The sequence below is a fragment of the Pteropus medius genome, unplaced genomic scaffold, assembly GCF_902729225.1.
Source record: "Pteropus medius unplaced genomic scaffold, Ma_sr-lr_union100, whole genome shotgun sequence".
In the NCBI taxonomy this organism is placed as follows: domain Eukaryota; kingdom Metazoa; phylum Chordata; class Mammalia; order Chiroptera; family Pteropodidae; genus Pteropus; species Pteropus medius.
The window spans coordinates 13,040,192-13,050,643 of NW_024350319.1; the positions used below are offsets into that span (position 1 = coordinate 13,040,192).

Consider the following 10,452-nt stretch of genomic DNA (forward strand, 5'->3'; position numbering starts at 1 on the left):
GCTCAAAACATGTATGAATAGCCACTTCTCACAAATCTGGACGTCCTGATGTCGTCCTTGCAAAACTGTCCAGGGAGAAGTGTTAGACACTCCGTTAGAGAAGAAAATGTTTCAAAATCAATACCCTAAATTAAATTAATTTGTTCTTTAAGTGTAAGAAATATTCTAGGTATTCTTGTACCATACACAGAAGATAAATATTAAAAACCAAAAAAGGAAAGAAGGTTAAGAGACTTGCTCACATTTAGCAGGATTACTGTGATTCAAGACATAAATGAAATCTGGCTCCTGACTAAAATCAATGTTTTCTTCTTTGCTCGCCACACTTTGTGCACATGCTCTGCCCATAAGCAGCAATGCAGAAAGGATATGCCTCTCCTGTCCTCTTACAAACAAAACACTTGCCGAACTGATAATTTCATGTCAGTTTAGAGTAGGTATTACACGTATAAACTCAAATCTATAGGAACCTGACAGACCTGACTGTACACTTTGATAGATAGCTCGAGTCTCAGTTTCTCATCTACATAATAGAGACAATGATAATGCCTTCTTCATAACTATTTTTATCAAAGCGCATGCTAGGTTAAGTGTGTAACACAATGTCTTGACTTATAATGTCGTCTGAAACCATTATTTATAATTCTTAAGTTTCTTTTTACTGATAAATGACATTTCTTTTTTTTTTTTTTCTGAAAGATAAGCTTTAGTTTTAAATGCATTGTTTTCTTGGAAATAATTAGCATGTTTGCAGTGTTCAGTACCACTCATTTTAGGAGTGGGAACAAGAGACTTTAGCCCTTTGCAAACATCTCAAGAGTAGTCTTTTTAACAGCAACAACAACAGCAACATTCTGTGATTTAAATCTTTCATATTCACTTGTGCATAGTGAATTGGGAGGAATACTTCATCTCCCTTGGCTCTGAAGACCAGAATATGCTCAGCTGCAGACCAATTATGATATTCAAGTATTTTCAAGACTGCTGAATGGGAAACAAACTATGCTTGTGTGATTAGCTTCATTGATTTCTATAGAAATATAGTACTTAAGTTCAATCAGTATAGTAGTTCAGTAGTTCAACGAAGTTTACTCTTTCTTTAAAATTCACAAGGAAAATACAGTATAAAGCCAACCTTTGCAAGTCACAGTGATCATTTACCAAAACTTGATGTCTCAGGATTATCTATAAATTGTCCTCTAATTTGAAAGGACAATCTCATAACTCAGATGTGTGTTTATAGACTTAAATTACTTACAGATTATACTGTACAATTACTTGCAAACAACTATTGATTGCTTTAAAAATAAATAGGAATCCATTACGTGGGAGTCTCCACTGGTTTTGTTGTTATTGTTATTGTTCTTGTTCTTGTTGTTCTGAAATGTTTTACTGTCTTCTGATTGAAATGGTGATGTCTTCGGCCTGGAAAATGATAGCCATTCACAAAAAAATGTGAAGGCTTTTAGATTAATGAAAAAGCTTAAGTAGAAAACTGGTGGTTAATGGATCCTCGACAATAGCAGACATGCAACTTGGTGAACCCTTAACTCAATCTATTTTTCCATTGATTCATCTAATTATGTCTATAGTGCCTGTAATCTAAGTTATCTGGTGAGCTGACAGAAATATTAGAATTTCAACATAATAAATGAAGGAAAGAAGGTTTCCCCTGTCTGTACTTGGCTAGAGCTGTTTTAGGGGTATATTAGGATTTATGATACAATATCTATAATGTTTCCTGAAGCTTAGAGGAAATCAGTGCAAAATTTTAAAAGCTAAACTTTTATGCATATTTTACCCTCACTTTGAGTAAATCTTTCTTTTCCAAACCAGGTGACATTTGGCCAATCATCTTCTCTCAACAACTTAATGGCCATGATGTTCAAGTCTGGCAGATATTTCTAATTATGCAGAAAAACAATTTGAGGATTGTTCTTTAACTTTCCAGTGTGAAAGCAGAGCTATTCATGGAGATAATAGCTAAAGTAAATTACATACTTCCACTTCAACTTCTCATGGAGATCATTATCTAAAGCAGACCCATATTCAAGATAGCCAGCTCATCTTTCTTGCCAACAAGCTCCCAATCATGATTCCATGATCAATAGTGTGGAGAGTAATTAATTAATAGTTCTAATAAATTTTGAAATATTATTTTCAAACATTTGCACAGATTAATATTGAACATACAGATTTTTTCCCTCTGTTTTTCTCGAATCTTCTGATAAAATGTAGATTTTGTATTGTTATGGTATCTGAAATATTTAGAATTTGAAAACTCCCAGCAAATCTCTATTTCCTCTCTTTGGTTACATTTGCGCCACTTTTGCTTTTATAAGATATTTATTAGAAGTCTCCAAGACAGTGTTCTAGTGGCTAGTTGTTGTCTCTCTTTTGCTTTCTACCCTGCAAATTCACTGAAGAACATGCAGGCAATTGAGCCATGTATATAAGAACAAAGGTCAAATGACAGGTCAAATGTAGTAGATTTTGGGTCAGTGAAATCTGAGGTTCACTTTCAACTAGGTCATTGTTACAGAAGTGATAAAAATATTTCTCAAATTTAGTTCTTTAATACTCTTTATGTATTAAAGAAGTCAGGAAAACTTTCTCAGGCTTCTGTTGAGTTCCATCAAGTTAAATCAATATAATATTATTATTTTTTTTTATTTTAATTTTTTTACGCCTACAGCACCTTGTCTTCCTAGGTGGTCTCCCATCCATGTACTAACCAGGCCCAGCCCTGCTTAGCTTCCAAGATCAAATGGGATAGGGCTTGTTCAGGGTGGTATGGTTGTAGATGTAAACATAATATTATTTAAGTAGTCTTTTCATGAAAGCTTAGTCACTTAAAGTTTTAAGGCAACATTGTTCTGATTTCCCATTTGAGAATAATAGAATGTCCTTGACTGAATAGTGTAGATAATGTTCATAGAAATACAAGCAAAGTATCTAACTTAGTCATTCAGTCATTCATGCACTCAATCAACACATATTTGCATTCAACAAATACATTACATTTTCATCTATTCTGGTAACAGAAAAGCCTTTTGTTCCAAAAGGAGATTGAATTTCCATTGCAAACATCTTTCTTTTTTTGTCCACTATTTCAGATTGTAGATCATCAGAGCTAACCTATAAAAAAATTTCAGGAAATTTTATAATTTTTCAGGTGCTTGGAAATTATAAATCTTATTTTTATAAAAAAAAATTGCTTTTAATTTGACTTGACTATTTGTTTTTGCTTGTCACTGTAATGACATATCAGAGGACTATTGTGAGTGAATATCATTAAAAACACACTATTTTACTTTTGAACTCATCAGTGTTTTTCAGGTCAACAAATTATTGTATTTGGTAATGTATTTATTGCAATAGAACATTAAATATGTTCAATGAAGAGAAGGAGAATTTTTCACCCCGAAATATACCTCTTGGCCATAAAAATTATTTTAGACTATTTTTGAGAAACAACAGTCACAGGAGAAACTCTGAAAACAGAGTAGACACCCTGTTGTAAGAAACAATCAAGTGTATAATGTAAATCTTTTTTGTAAGTGTGTCTTCCTCTCTGTATCAAGGAAAATGACTAACTCTCCAAAAATCTACCAATGGAGAAGCCAAGATCTAAGTCTGCATAGCAACTTAACCTGTCTTTACTATGCTTTTTCCAACAGCCTCCTATAACTGGCTCCTCCCACCGCCAACACCTTCTTTTGTCTTTAGCTGGAAATGGTATTTTTAGTGATGGCTTGGACCATTTCAGGGAGTTTTTCTGTTTTCCTGGGAATCTTCCATGTGTACAGAGGTATACAGGTTATTAAACTTCTATATTTTTTCTGTTAATTTGTCTTTTCGTTACAAGGGTGTCTCAGCTAAGAGCCTAGAAGGGTAGAGAAAAAAAAAATTTTTTCTCTCCCACATGACATATGAGGCAGATGCTTTGGTTTTAGAATTTCTCCCATTTGCTTTAGCTGCCAGATACAAATCTCCTGTGTAGCAGTAGAATCCTAGTAGCAAAAGTTTTTCCAAACTCTCTGTGTCAAGCTATGGCCAAAGATCAAATATCACAGCATGACCATAAAGATACTATATACCTTGATTATAAGAGCAAAACTTGTTTTGATATAAGATTATATTTCATAATCTGTTGACTTAGACAATTCCCTCCTGCATGATGTCAGATGGTCTTCAAGGTCTAAATCAAAGTATCCCTCAGTTATTTCTGGAATGTGTGAGAAATATTCATATGCATTATAAAATTTGACTGCCATCTTGCTCTCATGTCACTTCAGTTGTCAACTGTTTTTTTATCATTCTCTGTTCTTTCTAGTTGTTAATTGGTATTATCCATTTGTCACAGGTGAAAATCCTTCCATTGTATAAATTTTATGAGGCTAAAATACAACTTTCTGTCACAAATAAATAAAATAGCAAAACTTCATTTGGTTGAATAAAAATATCAAGAAGGCATTGCAAAATGTTAAAGAAAAGATTGCTCATGGATTTCTGCTTTGTAACTTGTCCGTTGAAGGATTTGAAAGAAAAGCATAAATGGATAGTTAGGGAGGTCTGAGTAGGGATAGCTACAAATCCTGACTGTTTTCTGGCAAAGAAAATAGAGCTTGATGTTTAGAAAGCTTTATTTTTCTATGGAAAAATCCATAAAAATAATTTGATTATGTATTGCTTTGGTAAAAGGGGCTGAAATCTGGGTGAAGTTAAACATGAATTAGTTTTCTTTTACGAAATTGTGGATGACACTAAGAAGCCAAGTTTATCCTATTCTTTACTCAGGAGATATGGCAGAACTCTGGAATGTAGGGTTGCTCAAAAACTTGTGCAATTGCCAGCAGTTAACTTATGGGAATAAAACCTTTTTTTGTATAAGTGATTAGATTCTTGGGGCTTCAAAGAGAGTTGCGGCATCTTAATTACTTGAAGCATAACTACTCCAGTTAAAAACAAGATATTCAAGGTGAAAACACACAGTAGAATTAAGCAGTATTATTTCAACCTTGAAATTGAAGCTTTATCTTATCACTGTATTAACCTGTAATGGAAAACTGAACTTGTGTTAATCAATACTCTGGATTATAAATAGGGAAATTGTGAGGATTTTTCAGAGCTTTCATTTTACTTTAAATGAAATATCATGACCATAGTTTAGATAAAAATATTTTGCAGAGCATAAAGGGGTTTTAAAATTATGATAAACATGGGCTAACTTCTCAGATTTATAACTTACTGATCTTTTTGTGAATAAAACATTTAGGTTAGTTCATTTAAATAAATGATTGAATTGTCCTGCTGTTACTACCTCAGATGTGGCTGCTTGGGCTTTCTCTTTTTTAAAAAAAAAAAAAATACATTTAGTGATTAGATGAGTACATATAAATGCAATTTGTCTTGAATATGAAAAACTTAAAGATAAAGAAGCTGTAAACAGCTAACTAAATAAAGCTTATAACTAAGCAAAGGAGAGGCACAAAGCCGAGAATTGAATGATAGGAGAATTACAAGCATTGAATATCGATTTGGTATTCTAATTCACAATGATGTGTTTGCTCAACTCACTTTGTCATATTTTTAACCAGGTCAGGAAAAACACACACACATACGCACACACAGAAAAGACATGAATAACGTTATCATTTTCAGTGTATAACTGCCATCATGTCATTCTAGCAACCCTTGCTGCATTCATGATGACACCCCAGGGCATTAGAAACACAAAGAGTTTCTAGACCACTTCAATACCTACAAGACCAAATAGAGTCCTTATCGCTCAATCCCAGACCAGCTTGACAGCTCATAAGGACCTAGTTCAGACCTGAGTTCTTCTATTTTACTCTGTATCAGAAAACACCTCCAGGTTCTAGAGATTCCATTTAAAGTCTCTCCATCGTTCTGATTCAACTCAATAAAGTAAAACAGAAAATTGAAACTTTGCTTAAAATAAAATCTATAGTCATGTTTGTTTGTTTGTTTGTTTGTTTGTTTAAATTCCTTCAGAGTAAGCACTGAGCTAGGTTTGACATAGACTGGAATTCATTTCATTTTTGTGTGTTCTGAGATACCCAATTCTTGAGATCTCCAGCAACCAAAGAACCAGAATGAATCCTGAGAGTTTGTGCTAATGACCATAAGAAAGCCTGGGATACATAGCTATCCCTGTGGAACTTCTCTCATAATCAGTGCTCTTCATATTCTCTGGCTGAACACTTAGTATTCGTAAATATCAATGTATTTCATTGTTTTCTGTTGAATGAGAGAAAGATTTATACAAACCAAAGAAAAACTAGAGCATGAGAATTACAAGAGTAATGCATCATAGAACAAAGTTTCTAATTATTAAAAATAGAATTGTAAATCTATGAATGCAGAAGACAAAGGAAAATAGATTTAAACCAAATTGTGTTTTGCTTTAGGCTTTTTTTTAACCATTTTTTTTTTCTTCCAGGATATTGTTTCCAAAATAAAAATAAGTTAAACTAATTCTTATATATTGGAAGAGTGTTGGATAAACATTAAAATGTTTCATTCTCTCTTTTGTTTATAGACAAAATATATAAAATACTGAAGTGTTGACAAAAGGACTTGATGGGGCTCAATGTTCTGAGTTAGATTCCACTCAAAAGCAGACTTCTTTTTGGCAGTAGCTCTACTTCCAAAGACAAAGGGTTATTCTTTTTCTTGTGGAAATTCTTTATTCTTTTCTAACTTTTTACTCTTTTTCCCCATCTCCCTTGTTAGCTATCTTGGGTTAGATATGCAGTTAATTTTATCATGCTTAGCACAGTGAGAGATCAGACTAATCTGTTTTTCTCCTTTTGGATCATTTACTGCAAAATGTTCTAGATCCTACTAAATTTTAGAATTCCTCTGACAATTGCACACAGGCAAGAAGCATTGTATGACATGCTTTTGTCTTTAAATTTTCTTCTAAATATTGGGGAGTGAAAACACATGAACTTGGAGATTAAATGTTGTCTCTGAAACGTAATCAATTCTCACTCTTGTGGCATGTTAAATATACTTTGGATAATGGATAAATCACCTAAAGGTATACACACATGCGCGCGCGGACACACACACACACACACACACACACACAATAACCTTTCCTTCTGATAAAAAAACCTCTTAAAGCTGAAATTATAATAATGCTTTTAATATGCTACATTTTATCTGTTAGATAACTCGATTTGCCCTGGAAATCTTTCTATATAATAGACACTATATATCAGTATAATTAGTTTCTTTGGCAAATGCACGAATACTTCAGTTTGTTGAATTTCTGGTTTTTATGTTTATGCTGTGTTTGGTGTTTATGGTGTGTGTATTCTGTCCCCCATTGAATATGCATCTTATAATTCTGGAGAATTCTTTCTACTTGTAAAACATCATTTTTCATGCAGTTTTATGCCAATGCAACTTGTCAGTTAAGTAATTAATCATTGATTGACTATAGACCAAGATAAACTTGAATTCTTCAGTTGAAATTTTTCAAAATTATTCTTACCAATTCAAGTTAGGTAGAAAGTTCAATGGTACCATATTTGTTAAATACGAACTTGTTTTAATGGGTGTGTTTTCTTCCAGCCATTGCATTCTAAAACAGTTTTTCTTTACAACTTATTTACAACTTTTCTGAGCAAACAGATAGAAGAGTAACAATTCTCACCCATATGAGGAATCTTGAGTCTCTCAGCAGAACTTTTGGTGCCCCATTTGTAAACCATTCCTTATCTCTGCACCATCTTTCACCAGAACTGGTGACTACTGTAGTCCCCATTCACATAAAACTGCCAGATCTTTTCTAGCCTTGCCCTGTTAAGTGTTCCGATGGAAAAAAATTACAACAAAAACAATCCTTGACACTATCAGTAAATTGCTTTAATAAACCACCCCTGAAATTTGAGTGTTCCCATCCTTTTAATATGATATGAACCAATAAATTTTTCTTCATTTTCTAAGCCTTGTTAATCTGATTTTCTATGCCCTTTCAATTTCCCTAACTTAACAAACAATTGATCTGATAAACTGTTTTGTGGTATGATATTTATAAGAGAAAGCTAATAAAGAGGGCTTATGTGCCCCACCCTCCCAGGTGAGGATGTGCTTTTTCAAGGGGGTCTTATAGCATTGGTGTCTTTTCTAGCATCAACCCTGAGGACAATTCTCTGCAAGATACCTATGAATAAATTAGCGCTATATATCGAGCTCCCACTGGGTGTCAAACCCTGTGTGAGGATCCTATGGTACTTATGAAAAATACTGAAAGTCTCGATTTCACCCAGATGACAATTGCATATTAAGAAAATTATATGTACATGTCAGTAACAACACAAGTGTTAGAGGAGTCAAGATGCAGTACAAAAAGCTGTGGAGTCAAAGTTAAACATACCAGCATTTGAATCTAGCTTTACGACATTTCAGTTTTGGGGCTGTGAGAGGGTTACTGAGATTTCCAGAGCCTCCATTTCCCAGTTATGAAAAGCAGCAGCAGCAACACAATAGATAATGCTTATGGAATGCTTACCATGGTCCAGGCATGCTCTTTAGTATTTTACATACTTTAACTCAGTTATTCTTTATAACAAATTTGAGAGGTACACATTATTGCCCCATTTTACAGATGATGAAATTGAGCCATAAGGATTAAATAGCCTGTCCAAGGTCACGAAGCTAGCAAGTGAAGTCACTAGGATCCGATCTCAAGCAGTCTGATTCCAGTAGTTGGATTCTTAGCTTCTGCACTATCTTGTGAGATCTGTGAGAATTAAATGAAATAACAAATATAAGTTATCTAGCAATGTGCGATGCTACAACTTCTAAATACCCTCTAATCCCCTGATACACTGAGAAATTTGCAGAAGAGTAGATGTTTCTTGAAAGTGAGACTTGACTTATGATTTATAAGAAAAGTCAATGAAAAGTTGTTCCATTTTTTTTTAAGATGTAAAGAACATTTACCTGAACTTTACTATACTTCTCTGGATGTAAAATTCTTCTTCCCTGTCAGAGTAACTTAATTCTGTTCCAAACCAGATTCATGTTTCATCCTCCAAATTATTCTATTGACAGCTTTGAAGGTAAAATCAGAGGTAAGGTCATTCCTTAGAAGAAGTACAGATGAGATACACAGATTTCAACATGGATTTTAGAATATAGGTTTTCTATATGATATATAAAAGCAAGAATTATCATACCTTCTTTATCATGCATATTCTTAATTAGGGATGTTAAATCATTCAGTAAACATTTATCATCAAGCCAATTGAAATAAGCACCTACTGTATACCAGACAGTACAAAGCCCTGAAAAATACAAAGACAACTTATTTGTATTACATCTCTATGGGAACATTTGTACTTCTTAAGTCCTGGTACCTCCTTTCTTCTTGGGACAAGAGTCTCTCAATTTGATTTGGGGGAAAATGTGCTGCTCCTCACTCTTAGCTTGTGAGCTTCAGGAAAACCTGGTATCATTTCCTGGCTTCCAGCACATGGTGTCACTCTGGCTAAAATGATATGCCCAAAGATTGGTAAATGAATTCTACCAATCCAATTGAACCTCAAGAGTTTGCTGAGAATTCTGGGACAAAGACGCCGGCTCTCACATACTAGGTGGCATTATGTGAATTTGAAGTCCTCAGATCTTTCAGCAGACAAATTCCCATTATGAGGACAGCTAACCTTAGGATGAAACCAACCTCAAAGATGCCAGAGTGTTCAGATGAAAAAGAATTACAACCCAAATAATCCCTGATGCTATCATTAAATTGCTGTATTAAGCCATCCCTGAAATTTGAGCCCTCTAGTACTTTCAGTTATAGGTGAACCAATAAAATCACTTTTATTATTTAAGCCAGTTGGATTTGGATTTTATTTTCTTAGAAATAACAGATTTGTGATTGCTATAAGTTTCTAAAGTGAATGTGATCTAAAGTTCTTATCTTTGAGAACCATAAAAATACACAAGAAAAATTAGTTTCCCTCAGTCTCAAATGTTCCTGGTATACATTTTAAATTCTTTGGATCTCATTAGTACTCAGCTACTTAGCTACAAAGGGTCCATTAGTTAGCTGATTTGCCAACATTATTGGTTTGTTTTTTGTTTGTTTGTTTTATTTTATTATGTTTGTTTTATTAGGTTGTTATGTTTTCTGGTATGACTGCTAAGAAGAAATCCAAGAATTAAATGAACGTTTAAGCATTTTTATACCTTGTTAGAATGATTGAATTAGATATAGCACTTTTGATAACTGAAAATTGAATGATAAGAAATCTTTAAGATAGCTTTAAAGACTGAACTCTAACTGCTATTATCAAAATGTCTTACAAACACTGGGTATATTAGGAAAAGCAATAACCATTGGAGGGGGAAAGTATTATTTTTCTGATTCTTCTTACTTATTCAGCTTTTCTGCCCCTCATTTGCTCT

General features: G+C 33.6%; 1 pseudogene; it reads right to left on the reverse strand.

Moving 5' to 3' along the window:
• Window positions 1–2,686: 2,686 nt before the first annotated feature.
• LOC120583416 (uncharacterized) lies at window positions 2,687–2,805 on the reverse strand (annotated as a pseudogene).
• Window positions 2,806–10,452: the final 7,647 nt, after the last annotated feature.